The following is a 16,283-nucleotide window of genomic DNA, read 5'->3' as shown; positions in this document are numbered from 1 at the left end:
ATATAGTGTCCCCAAAAGCCCTTTCAAGGGCTGGTAAGGTAATAGATTTTTTTCTTTATATATATATATATATATATATATATATATATATATTGTACACTGCAGTTGCCTGCCCGCTGTGTGTGAGAGGCCACAGACCTACCACAGACTGTACTGTGTGCACACCACACTCATTTCGGGTGGCACAGGCACAGTACCTGGCATTTTAAAAAATATTTTTTTTTTCTCTGTCATAATTGCAGTGAGTGCTGTGTCAGGTCCACAGAGTGCACTGTACCCACTGCAGTGCACTGCCCACCACTGATATATATACGTTGGCACAGCATCTTGTTGCAATAAATTGAAAAAAAAAATATTTTTTATTATTGCAGTTGCCTGGGCTGCCAGTGACTGTCAGGTCCACAGAGTGTACTGTGCCCACTGCAGTGCCACTGTGTGCCCACCCACCACTGATATATAAGGTGGCACAGCAGCTTGCAAAGTAAAAAAAAAATATATATTTTTTTAAATTGCAGTTGCCTGGGTGCCAGTGACTGCTGTCAGGTCCACAGAGAGTGTACTGTGCCACTGCCCACCCACCACTGATATATAAGGTGGCACAGCAGCTTGCAAAGTAAAAAAAATATATATATTTTTTTAAATTGCAGTTGCCTGGGTGCCAGTGACTGCTGTCAGGTCCACAGAGAGTGTACTGTGCCACTGCCCACCCACCCACCACTGATATATAAGGTGGCACAGCAGCTTGCAAAGTAAAAAATATATATATATTTTTTTAAATTGCAGTTGCCTGGGTGCCAGTGACTGCTGTCAGGTCCACAGAGAGTGTACTGTGCCACTGCCCACCCACCACTGATATATAAGGTGGCACAGCAGCTTGCAAAGTAAAAGAATATATATATATTTTTTAAATTGCAGTTGTCTGGGTGCCAGTGACTGCTGTCAGGTCCACAGAGAGTGTACTGTGCCACTGCCCACCCACCACTGATATATAAGGTGGCACAGCAGCTTGCAAAGTAAAAAAAAATATATATATTTTTTAAATTGCAGTTGCCTGGGTGCCAGTGACTGCTGTCAGGTCCACAGAGAGTGTACTGTGCCACTGCCCACCCACCACTGATATATAAGGTGGCACAGCAGCTTGCACTCATAGTACAACAGTAACAACACATTAAAAAAAAAATGACAGGCAGAGGCAGGCCACCCCGCAAGGGCCGTCGTGGTCGTGGTGCTGTGATTTCCTTAGGCTCTAGAATAATGCCCAGTGTTCAGAGGCCACCACAGCCCCTGAACTCAAAAAATTCTGAGGCCATAGTTGACTGGCTTACACAGGACACCCAATCGTCTACAGCTTCCGCTCGGAACCTTAATGCACCATCCTCCTCCAGCTCAGCTTCGGGCACCTCTCAATTTACCACTCGCCAGCCCGCCGGCACCACCACCAACACTAGCACCACAGCCGCTTCACTTGATCCGTCAGAGGAGTTATTTTCACATCAGTTTGAAGAAATAAGTGATGCGCAACTATTAGTGCCAGAGGATGTAGATAACGGGGATATGTCTCAGTCAGGCAGCATTATACACATGGACGTACATTGTGATGATGATGATGTTGTACCTGCTGCTGCTGCCTTTGCTGAGTTGTCAAGTGAAGCGGCTGATGATGACGATGTGTCTGTGGATGTCACCTGGGTGCCTGCTCGAAGAGCAGAAGAAGAGGGGGAAAGTTCAGATGGGGAGACAGAGAGGAGGAGGAGACGAGTTGGAAGCAGGGGGAGGAGGTCATCGCAAGGAGCTAGTGGCTCAGTCAGACAGCATGTAGATTCGGCACCCGGGGTCAGCCAGACAGCACGCCAATCAACGCAAGCTGTTGCCACCACCAGAATGCCGTCCTTGCAAAGCTCAGCAGTGTGGCATTTTTTTTGTGTGTCTGCCTCTGATATCAGCGATGCCATTTGTAACCTGTGCCAAAAGAAACTGAGTCGTGGGAAGTCCAACACCCACCTAGGTACAACTGCTTTGCGAAGGCACATGATCTCACATCACAAACGCCTATGGGATCAACACATGAGTAAAAGCAGCACACAAACTGAAAGCCACCATCCTCCTCCTGGTCCAGCATCTTCAGCCACGTCAACCACTGCTGTCCTCCATGCCCCCTATCAACAACCCGCCCCTCCGCCTCTCACCTTCAGCAGTTCCTGCTCGTCACCTGCCCACAGTCAGGTGTCTGTGAAGGAAATGTTTGAGCGCAAAAAGCCAATCTCGCAGAGTCACCCCCTTGCCCGGCGTCTGACAGCTGGCTTGTCGGAACTCTTAGCCCGCCAGCTTTTACCATACAAGCTGGTGGAGTCTGAGGCCTTCAAAAAATTTGTCGCTATTGGGACACCGCAGTGGAAGGTACCCGGCCGAAATTATTTTTCACAAAAGGCAATCCCCAACCTGTACTCTATTGTGGAAAAAGAAATCATGTCACGTCTGGCACACAGTGTTGGGGCAAGGGTCCATCTGACCACTGATAGCTGGTCTGCAAAGCACGGTCAGGGCAGGTATATAACGTACACTGCGCATTGGGTAAACCTGCTGGCGGCTGTCAAGCATGGAATGCGTGGCTCTGCTGCAGAGGAGTTGGTGACACCGCCACGACTTGCAGGCAGGCCTGCTGCCACCTCCTCTACTCCTCCTACTCCATCCTCTTTGCTAACCTCCTCGGCTGAGTCCTCTTCTGCTGTTGCGTCTTGCTCCACACCAACTGCACCCCCCCAGCTCCCCAGGGGCTATTCCACATGCCGGATACGACAGTGTCACGCTGTCTTGGGGTTGATTTGCCTAAAAGCAGAGAGTCACACCGGACCAGCACTACTGTCCGCCCTGAATGCACAGGTGGATCAGTGGCTGACCCCGCACCAACTGGAGATCGGCAAAGTGGTGTGTGACAACGGGAGCAATTTGTTGGCGGCATTGAATTTGGGCAAGTTGACACATGTGCCGTGCATGGCACATGTGTTGAATCTGATTGTGCAACGTTTTGTGCAGAAGTACCCAGGCTTACAGGACGTCCTCAAGCAGGCCAGGAAGGTGTGTGGCCATTTCAGGCGTTCCTACACGGCCATGGCGCACTTTGCAGATATTCAGCGGCGAAACAACATGCCAGTGAGGCGCTTGATTTGCGACAGCCCGACACGTTGGAATTCAACACTGCTAATGTTCGACCGCCTGCTCCAACAAGAAAAAGCGGTCAACGAGTATTTGTATGACCGGGGTGCTAGGACAGCCTCTGCGGAGCTGGGTATTTTTTTGCCACGCTACTGGACGCTCATGCGCAATGCCTGTAGGCTCATGCGTCCTTTTGAGGAGGTGACAAACCTAGTGAGTCGCACTGAAGGCACCATCAGCGACATCATCCCATATGTTTTTTTCCTGGAGCGTGCCCTGCGAAGAGTGCTGGATCAGGCCGTAGATGAGCGTGAAGAGGAAGAGTTGTGGTCACCATCACCACCACCAGAAACAGCCTTACCATCGATTGCTGGACCTGCGGCAACACTGGAAGAGGAGTGTGAGGAAGAGGAGTCAGAGGAGGAATGTGGCTTTGAGGAGGAGGAACACCAACCACAGCAGGCATCCCAGGGTGCTCGTTGTCACCTATCTGGTACCCGTGGTGTTGTACGTGGCTGGGGGGAAGAACACACCTTCAATGACATCAGTGAGGACGAGGAATTGGACATGAGTAGCTCGGCATCCAACCTTGTCCAAATGGGGTCTTTCATGCTGTCATGCCTGTTGAGAGACCCTCGTATAAAAAGGCTGAAGGAGAACGACCTGTACTGGGTGGCCACGCTACTAGACCCCCGGTATAAGCAGAAAGTCTGTGACATGTTACCCAATTACCGGCAGTCGCAAAGGATGCAGCAGCTACAAAATAAGTTAAAAACTATGCTCTACACAGCGTATAAGGGTGATGTCACAGCACAACGGGAATCCAACAGGGGAAGAGGTGAAAGTAATCCTCCTCCTACCACCACAACCACGCCGGCAAGGACAGGACGCTTTACAGACGTCTTGTTGATGGAGGACATGCGGAGCTTTTTTAGTCCTATGCATCGCCACAGCCCTTCGGGGTCCACCCTCAGAGAACGACTCGACCGACAGGTAGCAGACTACCTTGCCTTAACTGCAGATATCGACACTCTGAGGAGCGATGAACCCCTTGACTACTGGGTGTGCAGGCTTGACCTGTGGCCTGAGCTATCCCAGTTTGCCATTGAACTTCTGGCCTGCCCCGCTTCAAGTGTGCTGTCAGAAAGGACCTTCATCGCAGCAGGAGGTATTGTCACTGAGAAGAGAAGTCGCCTAGGTCAAAAAAGTCTTGATTACCTCACGTTTATTAAGATGAATGAGGCATGGATCCCGAAGGGACTGACAGTGGGGGATGCATTTGACTAAAAAAGGCCTGGTGATGACTGAGATGCCTTGGCCTAAAAATGATCCACACGCTGCTGTATATAATCATTCTCTGCATGCCGGATGACTTACGTGACGTCTCCGCCACCAACTACGGTTCAAGCAGCAATGTTTTAGTGCACTTTCTGCCTTAAAACCTCAATTTTTCAGGCCGCTGCTACAGCAGCGGCTGCAACAATACCTACTTTTTCATGCATGTGTACATGCCTAATTTTTCTGGCCTCTGGTGCTACACTGTGGCTGCAAAAAAACAAAAAAAAAGGCACATACATGTGTCAATTCCCCTTCGTGATCGTTACCTTGTCGTGGTGAAGGGGCTTGCGTATCACAATGAAGCGATCACCTCTAGGATTGTGTTGGCACACCCCAGATGATAAGGTCGTTGCTTCATTGTGTACAGACCAAAAGCGATCCGCAGGATAATTTTTCATAAAAAAAAACATTCATTTTCTTTCATTCTTTCTGCGGAGCTGGGTATTTTTTGGCCGCGTTACTGAATGCTCATGAACAATGGCTGTAGGCTCATGCGTCCTTTTGCGGAGATGACAACCCTGGTGGTCAGTCGAACCCAAGGCAACATCATCGACCTCATCCCATATGCGTTTTTTCTGGAGCGTGCCCTGTGAAGAGTACTGGATCAGGCTGTAGATGAGCATGAAGAGGAAGAGTTGTGGTCCTCATCACCACCAGAAGCAGCCTTGTCGTTGTCAATTGCTGGACCTGTGGCAACGCAGAGAGAGGAGTCTGAAGAAGAGAAGTCAGAGGAGGAAGGTGGCTTTGAGGAGGTGGAATACCAGCCACAGCAGGCGTCCCAGGGGGCTTGTTCTCACCTTTCGGGGACCCTTGGTGTTGTATGTGGCTGGGTGGAGGAAGAGACCTTCAATGATGTCAGTGAGGACAAGGAACGGGACATGGCTAGCTTGGTATCCAACCTTGTGCAAATTGGGAGTTTGCGGTTGTGCAAATGGACTGACTGACTGTTAAACGGGGAGTTTGGTCTGTCAGAGTTTGGTCTGTCACTGTGAAGCGGGCAACGGGCGTAACCCTTATACTACTTGACCGATAAAACATCATACCTGATCGTATTCACACACTGGATGTTTTAGTGCTGGTTTACACTGCCGCTACCACTAAAGTAGCGTCGCTTCCAGTGCGACTTTGGCGCGACTTAGCGTGACTTTGGCGCGACCTCATCGCGAGGTGACTTTTTATTTGGCCAATCACAATATCATGTTTTGTTACCGTCACCTAATTTCCTTTTCCTGTTTTTTGTTTTACATATTTCCCCATGTGTGCAGTGTTGTCTGTGTCATAGCTCAACTGATAGGCATGTTTGCCTTGGCATATCATATTTCAGCTTGCCAGAAAGAAAAAAAGACAGCTGGAAAGACACTGCATTAGTTTTCTACTAAAAATCATAAGAAAAATGCTGTTTTTTTTGGGTTGTGGACATACTACAGAGCTGAAACTTGACAGGTACACTTTTTAGACCCCCCAGACACTAAATACAAAAAATGACATGCCTGCCTAAAAAAATGCCCGATAAATGCCTGCAAGAGAAAAAGACAGCCGCAGAGAAGCCGTATTCCTGAAAATATAAGAAAAATGCTGTTTTTTAGGGGTTCTGGACATGCTACAGATCTGAAACTTGACAGGTACACTTTTGTGACCCCCCAGACACTAAATACAAAAAATGACATGCCTGCCTAAAAAAATGCCCGATAAATGCCTGCAAGAGAAAAAGACAGCCGCAGAGAAGCCGTATTCCTGAAAATATAAGAAAAATGCTGTTTTTTAGGGGTTCTGGACATGCTACAGATCTGAAACTTGACAGGTACACTTTTGTGACCCCCCAGACACTAAATACAAAAAATGACATGCCTGCCTAAAAAAATGCCCGATAAATGCCTGCAAGAGAAAAAGACAGCCGCAGAGAAGCCGTATTCCTGAAAATATAAGAAAAATGCTGTTTTTTAGGGGTTCTGGACATGCTACAGAGCTGAAACTTGACAGGTACACTTTTGTGACCCCCCAGACACTAAATACAAAAAATGACATGCCTGCCTAAAAAAATGCCCGATAAATGCCTGCAAGAGAAAAAGCCAGCCGCAGAGAAGCCGTATTCCTGAAAATATAAGAAAAATGCTGTTTTTTAGGGGTTCTGGACATGCTACAGATCTGAAACTTGACAGGTACACTTTTGTGACCCCCCAGACACTAAATACAAAAAATGACATGCCTGCCTAAAAAAATGCCCGATAAATGCCTGCAAGAGAAAAAGACAGCCGCAGAGAAGCCGTATTCCTGAAAATATAAGAAAAATGCTGTTTTTTAGGGGTTCTGGACATGCTACAGAGCTGAAACTTGACAGGTACACTTTTGTGACCCCCCAGACACTAAATGCAAAAAATGACATGCCTGCCTAAAAAAATGCCCGATAAATGCCTGCAAGAGAAAAAGACAGCCGCAGAGAAGCCGTATTCCTGAAAATATAAGAAAAATGCTGTTTTTTAGGGGTTCTGGACATGCTACAGAGCTGAAACTTGACAGGTACACTTTTTAGACCCCCCAGACACTAAATACAAAAAATGACATGCCTGCCTAAAAAAATGCCCGATAAATGCCTGCAAGAGAAAAAGCCAGCCGCAGAGAAGCCGTATTCCTGAAAATATAAGAAAAATGCTGTTTTTTAGGGGTTCTGGACATGCTACAGAGCTGAAACTTGACAGGTACACTTTTGTGATCCCCCAGACACTAAATACAAAAAATGACATGCCTGCCTAAAAAAATGCCCGATAAATGCCTGCAAGAGAAAAAGACAGCCGCAGAGAAGCCGTATTCCTGAAAATATAAGAAAAATGCTGTTTTTTAGGGGTTCTGGACATGCTACAAAGCTGAAACTTGACAGGTACACTTTTGTGACCCCCCAGACACTAAATACAAAAAATGACATGCCTGCCTAAAAAAATGCCCGATAAATGCCTGCAAGAGAAAAAGCCAGCCGCAGAGAAGCCGTATTCCTGAAAATATAAGAAAAATGCTGTTTTTTTGTAGTTCTGGACATGCTACAGAGCTGAAACTTGACAGGTACACTTTTTAGACCCCCCAGACACTAAATACAAAAAATGACATGCCTGCCTAAAAAAATGCCCGATAAATGCCTGCAAGAGAAAAAGCCAGCCGCAGAGAAGCCGTATTCCTGAAAATATAAGAAAAATGCTGTTTTTTAGGGGTTCTGGACATGCTACAGAGCTGAAACTTGACAGGTACACTTTTGTGACCCCCCAGACACTAAATACAAAAAATGACATGCCTGCCTAAAAAAATGCCCGATAAATGCCTGCAAGAGAAAAAGCCAGCCGCAGAGAAGCCGTATTCCTGAAAATATAAGAAAAATGCTGTTTTTTAGGGGTTCTGGACATGCTACAGAGCTGAAACTTGACAGGTACACTTTTTAGACCCCCCAGACACTAAATACAAAAAATGACATGCCTGCCTAAAAAAATGCCCGATAAATGCCTGCAAGAGAAAAAGACAGCCGCAGAGAAGCCGTATTCCTGAAAATATAAGAAAAATGCTGTTTTTTAGGGGTTCTGGACATGCTACAGAGCTGAAACTTGACAGGTACACTTTTTAGACCCCCCAGACACTAAATACAAAAAATGACATGCCTGCCTAAAAAAATGCCCGATAAATGCCTGCAAGAGAAAAAGACAGCCGCAGAGAAGCCGTATTCCTGAAAATATAAGAAAAATGCTGTTTTTTAGGGGTTCTGGACATGCTACAGAGCTGAAACTTGACAGGTACACTTTTTAGACCCCCCCAGACACTAAATACAAAAAATGACATGCCTGCCTAAAAAAATGCCCGCTAAATGCCTGCAAGAGAAAAAGCCAGCCGCAGAGAAGCCATATTCCTGAAAATATAAGAAAAATGCTGTTTTTTAGGGGTTCTGGACATGCTACAGAGCTGAAACTTCACAGGTACACTTTTTAGACCCCCCAGATGCTAAATCCAAAGAAATTTTTTATTTTTATTTTTTTTAATTTTTCCAATAATTGGCTCTCTATCAAAAAATTATAATTTTTAAGAACTTTTTTTTGCGTGATCCCTCTCCGGCATGCCACAGTCCAGGTGTTAGTCCCCTTGAAACAACTTTTCCATCACTATTGTGGCCAGAAAGAGTCCCTGTGTGTTTTAAAATTCGCCTGCCTATTGAAGTCTATGGCGGTTCGCCCGGTTCGCCGGTTCGCGAACATTTGCCGATGTTCGCGTTCGCCGTTCGCGAACCGCGAATTTTAGGTTCGCGACATCACTAATCACCATCTGGAGACTTAGATGTACTGTATGTGCAACTCTATGTAAGGGTGCAGGAATTTGTGTTTGTCCTGCACAATGCAGACACATTTCCTCATGAATGCATAATGTCTGCACTGGGGCCATGTGGCCTATAAGGGCCAAGCACTCCTCAGCTACAATCCTGAGTGGCCTTCAGCTGTTCCTGTGCCTGACCTGACCTGTCACATTGATGTGTATTGTGATTGACCCAGCCTATGTTCCCGACATGCTCATGTCTACTATTCATTACTGTGCTGTACTGTAGATGATATCACTGCTGCTACCTTTCTGTTGGCTATTGTTCCTTTGCACCCACCACTGATGTTCTGATGGTATCTCCCTGCCTAGTGGAGATTTTTGCACATCTGTGCCAACCCTCTATTTTACACTTCACTCCAGCTGGCCGCATTCATATCCCTCTATTAACTGTGTGTTACCTGTCACCACTACCACTTTGGACATCCCCTAGGTACATGATAGACTGTTATAAAATCATAGATTTGTGCATATATAGTAACATCAAAAATAAAATAGACACATGTTAATTATATAGTGTGTGGCATTCACAAATCCTCAACATGCTGGTTTAAATCAAACAGTCTTTATACATCTGACATAAATTGCACACGTTTAATTCCAAATTGCATAATTGTAGGTTTTCCTAAACAGAAAAAGAAGGAAAATGTGTGCAGTTTATACTGTGTGAGCTCCTATTTATTTGTGTCAAAATGTCTAAACATATCAAAGCATGGGAGAAAAAAACAAGACACACCACAAGCCATAAGCCATTAAGCAACACCCACATTATTGGCCACAATCATAATTTGCTATTCCACATGTGACCACACAACAGTGGAACTTTTAGTTTCCTTCATGCTTTGGCCAATTGTGGTGGTAAATGAAGCTGGCAATGAACAAACCAGTTAGGAAGGCAGGTAACCACTAATCCACAAGCTATCACAGCCGGGTGCCCACACTATTGATGCCGGGCCGGAGGCTCGGGGAGAAGAGGGAGAGAACTGAGGCTCCCGCCGGCCGGATCACTGGATGGGACAGGTGAGTGTGTGTTCATTAAAAGTCAGCAGCTACACTTTTTGTAGCTGCTGATGTTTAATAAATACAAAAGCGGCTGGAATTCCACTTTAAAGGCAAGATAACCGTTTTCTTTTTTTTTACGTTTATAACTATGTAAACTTAATAGATTTTTTATCAAATAACATACTGTATCTTTCCATCTATCTCTCAATCTAATTATTTATTTTTATTTGATATACAGTTTTTGTTTTGCAAATAAACATTTGCCTATTTTACATACTGTTTTATAAATTAAAATGTAACACATGACACAGGATTCTCAGAGAGATATCTAAAGCCTGGTGATAACTAACATTTTTTTTTCATTCAGCCTGCTGAGAAGCTCAGGAGCATATTAGTGCAATGCGATGTTAGTACAGCGATCTTCCCTGCTGTACTATTAGGTTCTGACAGGGGGATAGCCCCCTTGCCAGAACACACACCGGTCAATGCTCTCAGCCATTGACTGAGAGCATTGATCGAGTGCCGATCGGCAGACTTTTTTCGGTCATGCCCCTATTGAACCGGCCTATGCCACCCAATATTGAGCTCATGTGTATGGCCTTTAAAGACAGAGCACAACAGTAGATGTCTCCTTTCCGGCACAATGAAGCAAATTTATTCAAGAAGCTGAGAATATTTACTCAATAAAGTGTAGCTGTGTTTACTTTGAATATCCAATTATGCAGAAGAAACAGGAATTTGCTTTTCACTTGATTATATAATTCAAGTAACCCTTCACTCAATTTACTGAGTAAGGATTCTAAGCTTCTTTATTAGGTCAGCCTAATAGTTTCTAACTGACATGCTGGATGGTAGTAATAATAGGAAAAAGAATGAGGGGAATGAGCCACAACTTAGACTTTCAGCTTGTGATATTGAACTATGTAAAACAACAGTTTTTTTTTTTTTTTTTTACAACAAAAGAGTAAAGAAGATATAGGAAAACAATGTGAAAAGAACCTTAAAAATAACACCTGCTCTTGCTTGTTCAACCATACTAGAAGGCAGTTCATAACTTAGTTAATTGAGAGTTTGACTCCTGGGTACCCTTTATTCCTAAAAACTGATCTTCTGGGCCTTTCTGTCAGGGCTGGGCTTTTAGCAGCTCTCTATTCAGTGCTCTGGCTGCTCAGCTGTCAGTTATTTACCAGCCACTCATGGTTTCCACAGTGACTCACCTGTTTACCATTTCCTGCCTCATCAGTCCAGCCTACAGCAAGCCCCTTCTGGCTATTTAAACTGCTTTGTTAATTCCTTTCCTGCCTTTGCCTGGTCAAACATATCCTGAGTGTCTCCGCTGTGTTCCTTTTATAGACTTTGCCTGGCTAACATCCCTTCTAGTTCCTGATCCCAATCTTCTGCTTCTACTAGGCTGATTTCTGGCTCCCTGATTACTGGCTCAATTGATTACTTGTCTTGGCTTTTGAACCCTGGCTTGTGTTTTGACTACATTTTTGATCTGTACTATTTTTACTATTACAATAAAGGTGTGATTTTTTTTTCTGCATTTTATGTCTGTCTTATTCATGGTTCCTGATACTTTCTCAAATTGACTTTTCTAAACCAGCCAAAAAAACTACTGACACATACTTACTGTGGAAAGGTGCCTGGTGGGTCTTAAATAGAAAGTACTAAACTTGCCTCCCTAGTAAAATAGCACATGAGGATACAAGTCATCAAAGACTAGAATGTTTTTAGGAGGCTTTTTGTTGTCTTTAATGGTGCTGCCATAGACACCAGTATTTATTTAACAAAATCAATTATTAACCAGTTTCCCACTGGCGCATTGTAAAATGACACTGGCAGGAACACTCTCTCCCTCTGTACGGCTGTCATATGATGTCCACCCATTCTCTCTGCTGTTGCGCACGCCCGGGGGACACAGCCCATCCTTGATTAGTGTAAAGAGAAAATAAAAATGGCTCTTTACCACATGACCGGCTGTGTCCAATCACAGCTGGTCACAAGCACTGTCTTTGTACAAGCCGCTCACGTGCGTCCCCAGGGGCGTGTAGATTGGCGATCGGGGATGAGGCGTGTCACTCTAACACAGCCCATCCCTGATCAGGGTAAAGGACCAATGAAATTGGCTCTTTACCACGTGAACGTCTGTGTCCAATCACAGCTGGTCACAGAATGTAAACGAGCCGCAGTAACCAGCTGTTACCTGGTTCTCCTCCTCACACACAGATCCTGTGTGAGAAGATTGCGGTAACAGCTAGTTACCGCCCACAGTACACAGCAAACCACACTGATTGCACCCAGTAATAAAGAGTATCTGTCTCTAGCCCATCAGAGTACCTGTCACAACCCCTCAGAGTAACCAAGTACCTGTCACAATCCCCCAGAGTACCCAAGTACCTGTAACCAGCCCATCAGTGTACCCGAGTACCTGTCTCTAGCCCAGAGTACCTAAGTATCTATCTGCAGACCATCAGAGTACCTGAGTACCTGTCTCCAGCCCATTAGAGTACCTAAGTACCTGTTCCCAGCCCATCAGAGTACCCAAGTACCTGTCTCCAGCCCATCAGAGTACCAAAGTACAGGTGGACCCTGGGTTACAAACATCTGACTTACAAACGACTCCTACTTACAAACAGAAGGAGGCAACAGGAAGTGAGAGGAAATCTACCCCTAGGAAGGGAAATGTACTCCTGTAAGAGTTATCATGGGAAAAGGTGTCACCACTGAAGTTTTATCACCAATCCTTGTATCCACAACATCCCAAAATGTTCAAGATGCAATTGTCATAGGAACAGAAAGTGAGGTAAAATTTTCTGAACAGGGACATAATCAGCAAAACAAACTTTACAGGAGTGTTAACCCTTCCCTCTTCTATCCAAAAAAAATTAAAATTATTGTTTTGGCTAGAGTTAAACTTAAAAAATGTACCTGTTCCAACTTACAAACAAATTAAACTTAAGAAAAAACTACAGACACTATCTTGTTTGGAACCCAGGGACTGCCTGTACCTGTCTCCAGCCCAGAGTACCTGAGTACATATCTGCATCCCATCAGAGTACCCGAGTACCTGTCTCCAGCCCATCAGAGTACCCAAGTACCTGTCTTCAGCCCAGAGTACCTAAGTACCCATCTGCAGACCATCAGAGTACTTGAGTACCTGTCTCAAGCCCAGAATACCCGAGTACCTATCTGCAGCCCATTGGAGTACCTGAGTACCTGTCTCCAGCCCATCAGAGTATACGGGTACCTGTCACAAGCCCATCAGAGTACCCGAGTACATGTCACCAGCCCAGAGTACCCGAGTACATATCTGCAACCCAGCAGAATACCCGAGTACCTGTCTCCAGCCCATCAGAGTACCCAAATACCTATATTCAGCCCATCAGAGTACCCAAGTATCTGTCTCCATCCCATCAGAGTACCTGAGTACCTGTCTCCAGCCCATTAGAGTACCTGAGTACCATTCTGCAGCCCATCAGAGTACCTGAGTACCTGTCTGCAGTAGGGATCAACCGATTATCAGCAAAGCCGATATATCGAGGGACGATATGCACTTTCCCCGATATATCGGAATCGGCCACCAAGGTGACCGATATTGCCAATATTTTGGGAAAGTGCTTGTACCAGAGTGATGCCTGCAGCTCGGCTGTCATTACAAGGAGTGGGAGGGGACGTCCCCCCCGCCGCCTTCCGCGGCTCGCCCGAGTCTCTCGTTCCACCAGGAGACCCGGACAACCAGCCTGCACGGCCACCGAAGACCTGATCAAAGCCACATTCGGCTCTGATCGGGTCTCCATGCAAAAACCCGGAAGTGATGTCATGAGTGACATCACTTCCGGGGACTGTCTGGTGCCAGATTTGCAAAAAATTACAGCATTCAAAACAGCCAAACTTCGCGTTTTGAATGATTTTAAGTGCAGAGGGGTTTGGGGTCTTTTAGACCCCCAGATCCCTCCACAAAAGTACCTGTTAAAAAAAAAAAACATTTTTTTTTTAAATGTACAAAAATATCGGCAAATATCGGCCGGTACCGATATGCATTGGCTAAAATATCGGTATCGGCAACGAAACACCGATATCGGTCGATCACTAGTCTGCAGCCCATGCCTCATAAATTATACATTGGGGTGTTTGCTTTCCAAAATTGGGTTATTTTGTGGGCATCTCCATTGTCCTGGTGCTTCAGGGTCTTCAAAAGTGTGATATCGGTCGATCACTAGTCTGCAGCCCATGCCTCATAAATTATACATTGGGGTGTTTGCTTTCCAAGATTGGGTTATTTTGTGGGCATCTCCATTGTACTGGTGCTTCAGGGTCTTCAAAAGTGTGATATCGGTCGATCACTAGTCTGCAGCCCATGCCTCATAAATTATACATTGGGGTGTCTGCTTTCCAAAATTGGGTTATTTTGTGGGCATCTCCATTGTCCTGGTGCTTCAGGGTCTTCAAAAGTGTGATAGGTAGGAATGAAGTTAGATATGTAATTTTTTTGCTCCTAATTGACAACTTTGTGTAAAAAAAAAATAAATAAATCATTTTCTTTCCACATTTTCAAACCACTTGTGGAAAAAAATGACATGTTCAAAAGACTTACATTATGCCTCATAGATTATACGTTGGGGTGTTTGCTTTCCAAAAATGGAGTCATTTTGTGGGTATTTCCACTGTCCTGGTGCTCCAGGGCCTTCAAAAATGTGATTGGTCGTTAGGAAATTATATGTGTAATTTATGCTCCTAGAACACATGATGGTGCTCCTTGTATGTTGAGCCTCTGTATGTGGCCAGGCTGTGAAAAAATCTCATACATGTGCTATCTCCATACCATGGAGGAGTAGCAGAATGTATTTTGGGGTGTAATTGCAAGTATGCATACACTGTGTGAGAAAAAAATTGTTAATATGACCAAAAAAAAAATATTTCTTCGATTTCCTAAGAATTGTGGATAAAATTTACAACTTCAAAAAACTCACCATGCCTCCTACTAAATACCTTGCAATGTCTACATTCCAAAAAGGCATCATTTTGGGGATATTTGTACTGTCCTCATAATTCAGAGCCTCAAGAAATGAGATTGGCCATCAGTGCATCAGGTGTGATAAATTTTTAATGATTGACACCATAGCTTGTAGATAACTTTTACACAGACTAAATAGTATTTTCTAATTTGGGTTATTTTTACCAAAGATATGTAGCAGTATAAACTTTGATCTAAATTTATGAACAAAAATTACCTATTTGCAAAATTTTATAATAGAAATTTAAAAAGTGTTTTTCTTTTAAAAATGTTGCTCTTTTTTCACTTATATCGCAAAAAAAAAAAAAAAAAACAGTAGTGATTAAATACCACCAAAAGAAAGCTCTATTTGTGTGAAAAAATGATAACAATTTTGATTGGGTACAGTGTTATATGACTGAGCAATTGTCATTCAAAGTGTGAGAGCACTAAAAGCTGAAAATTGGTCTGGGCAGGAAGGGGGTGAAAGTGTCTTGTATTGAAGTGGTTAAAAAATGGGATTTACATATATAAACACATGACAGTTAATGGGGACTCAGCATAACTCTCTACTAATTATATGGATATTTTGTGATAATAGAGGCAAGATGGTACAGTCTATCACATATTCTTCTTGACATGTTTTTCCGTGTTTCCGCTTCCTCAAAAGTAGAGAGCACACTTACCTACAGAAAAGTAATCATAATTATATCATAGACATATAACAGATTTAAAGAAACAGAATCTATTTAGAGACACAGTATGAGGTTTACCACATATGTATATGTAAATCCCATTTTTAAATAAAGTATGTTTTTAACTAAATACTGGTTACATAGTTACATAGTTACATAGTAGGTGAGGTTGAATAAAGACAATAGTCCATCCAGTTCAACCTGTGTAGGTGTATGTGGCTGTAATCATCTCACATAGCCCTTAATGTCCAGATCCTTGAGATGTAAGTCTAAGAGTCTTTTGAAAGCCACCATACTTCCCGCAGAAACCACCTCTTGTGGTAGAGAATTCCACAATCTTGTAGCCCTAACAGTAAAGAACCCCCCACGTTGCCTGAGGTTAAAACGCTTTTCCTCTAATCGCATTGTATGCCCTCTTGTCCTCATGCAATCCCTTCGAATGAACAGCTTTTTTTCTAAGCTGAGATCCCCATTGAGATATTTATAAATTGCTATCATGTCCCCCCTCAGGCGTCTCTTCTCCAGGGAGAATAAATCGAGCGATTGCAGCCGCTCTTCATAGTTAAGGTCCTCCATTTCCCTTATCAGTTTAGTTGCCCTTCTCTGGACTCTCTCCAGCTCCAACACATCCCTCCTGAGGACTGGCGACCAGAACTGGACACAATACTCCAGATGCGGTCGGACCAGAGTTTTATAAAGTGGAAGGATTATAGTCTTATCTCTGGAGCACATCCCTTTCTTTATGCATGCTAATATTC

This window comes from Pelophylax lessonae (assembly GCF_965119305.1).
Source record: "Pelophylax lessonae genome assembly, chromosome: 7".
In the NCBI taxonomy this organism is placed as follows: Eukaryota; Metazoa; Chordata; class Amphibia; order Anura; family Ranidae; genus Pelophylax; species Pelophylax lessonae.
The sequence above is the reverse complement of the archived record's forward strand: the minus strand, read 5'-3'. Positions refer to the sequence as shown.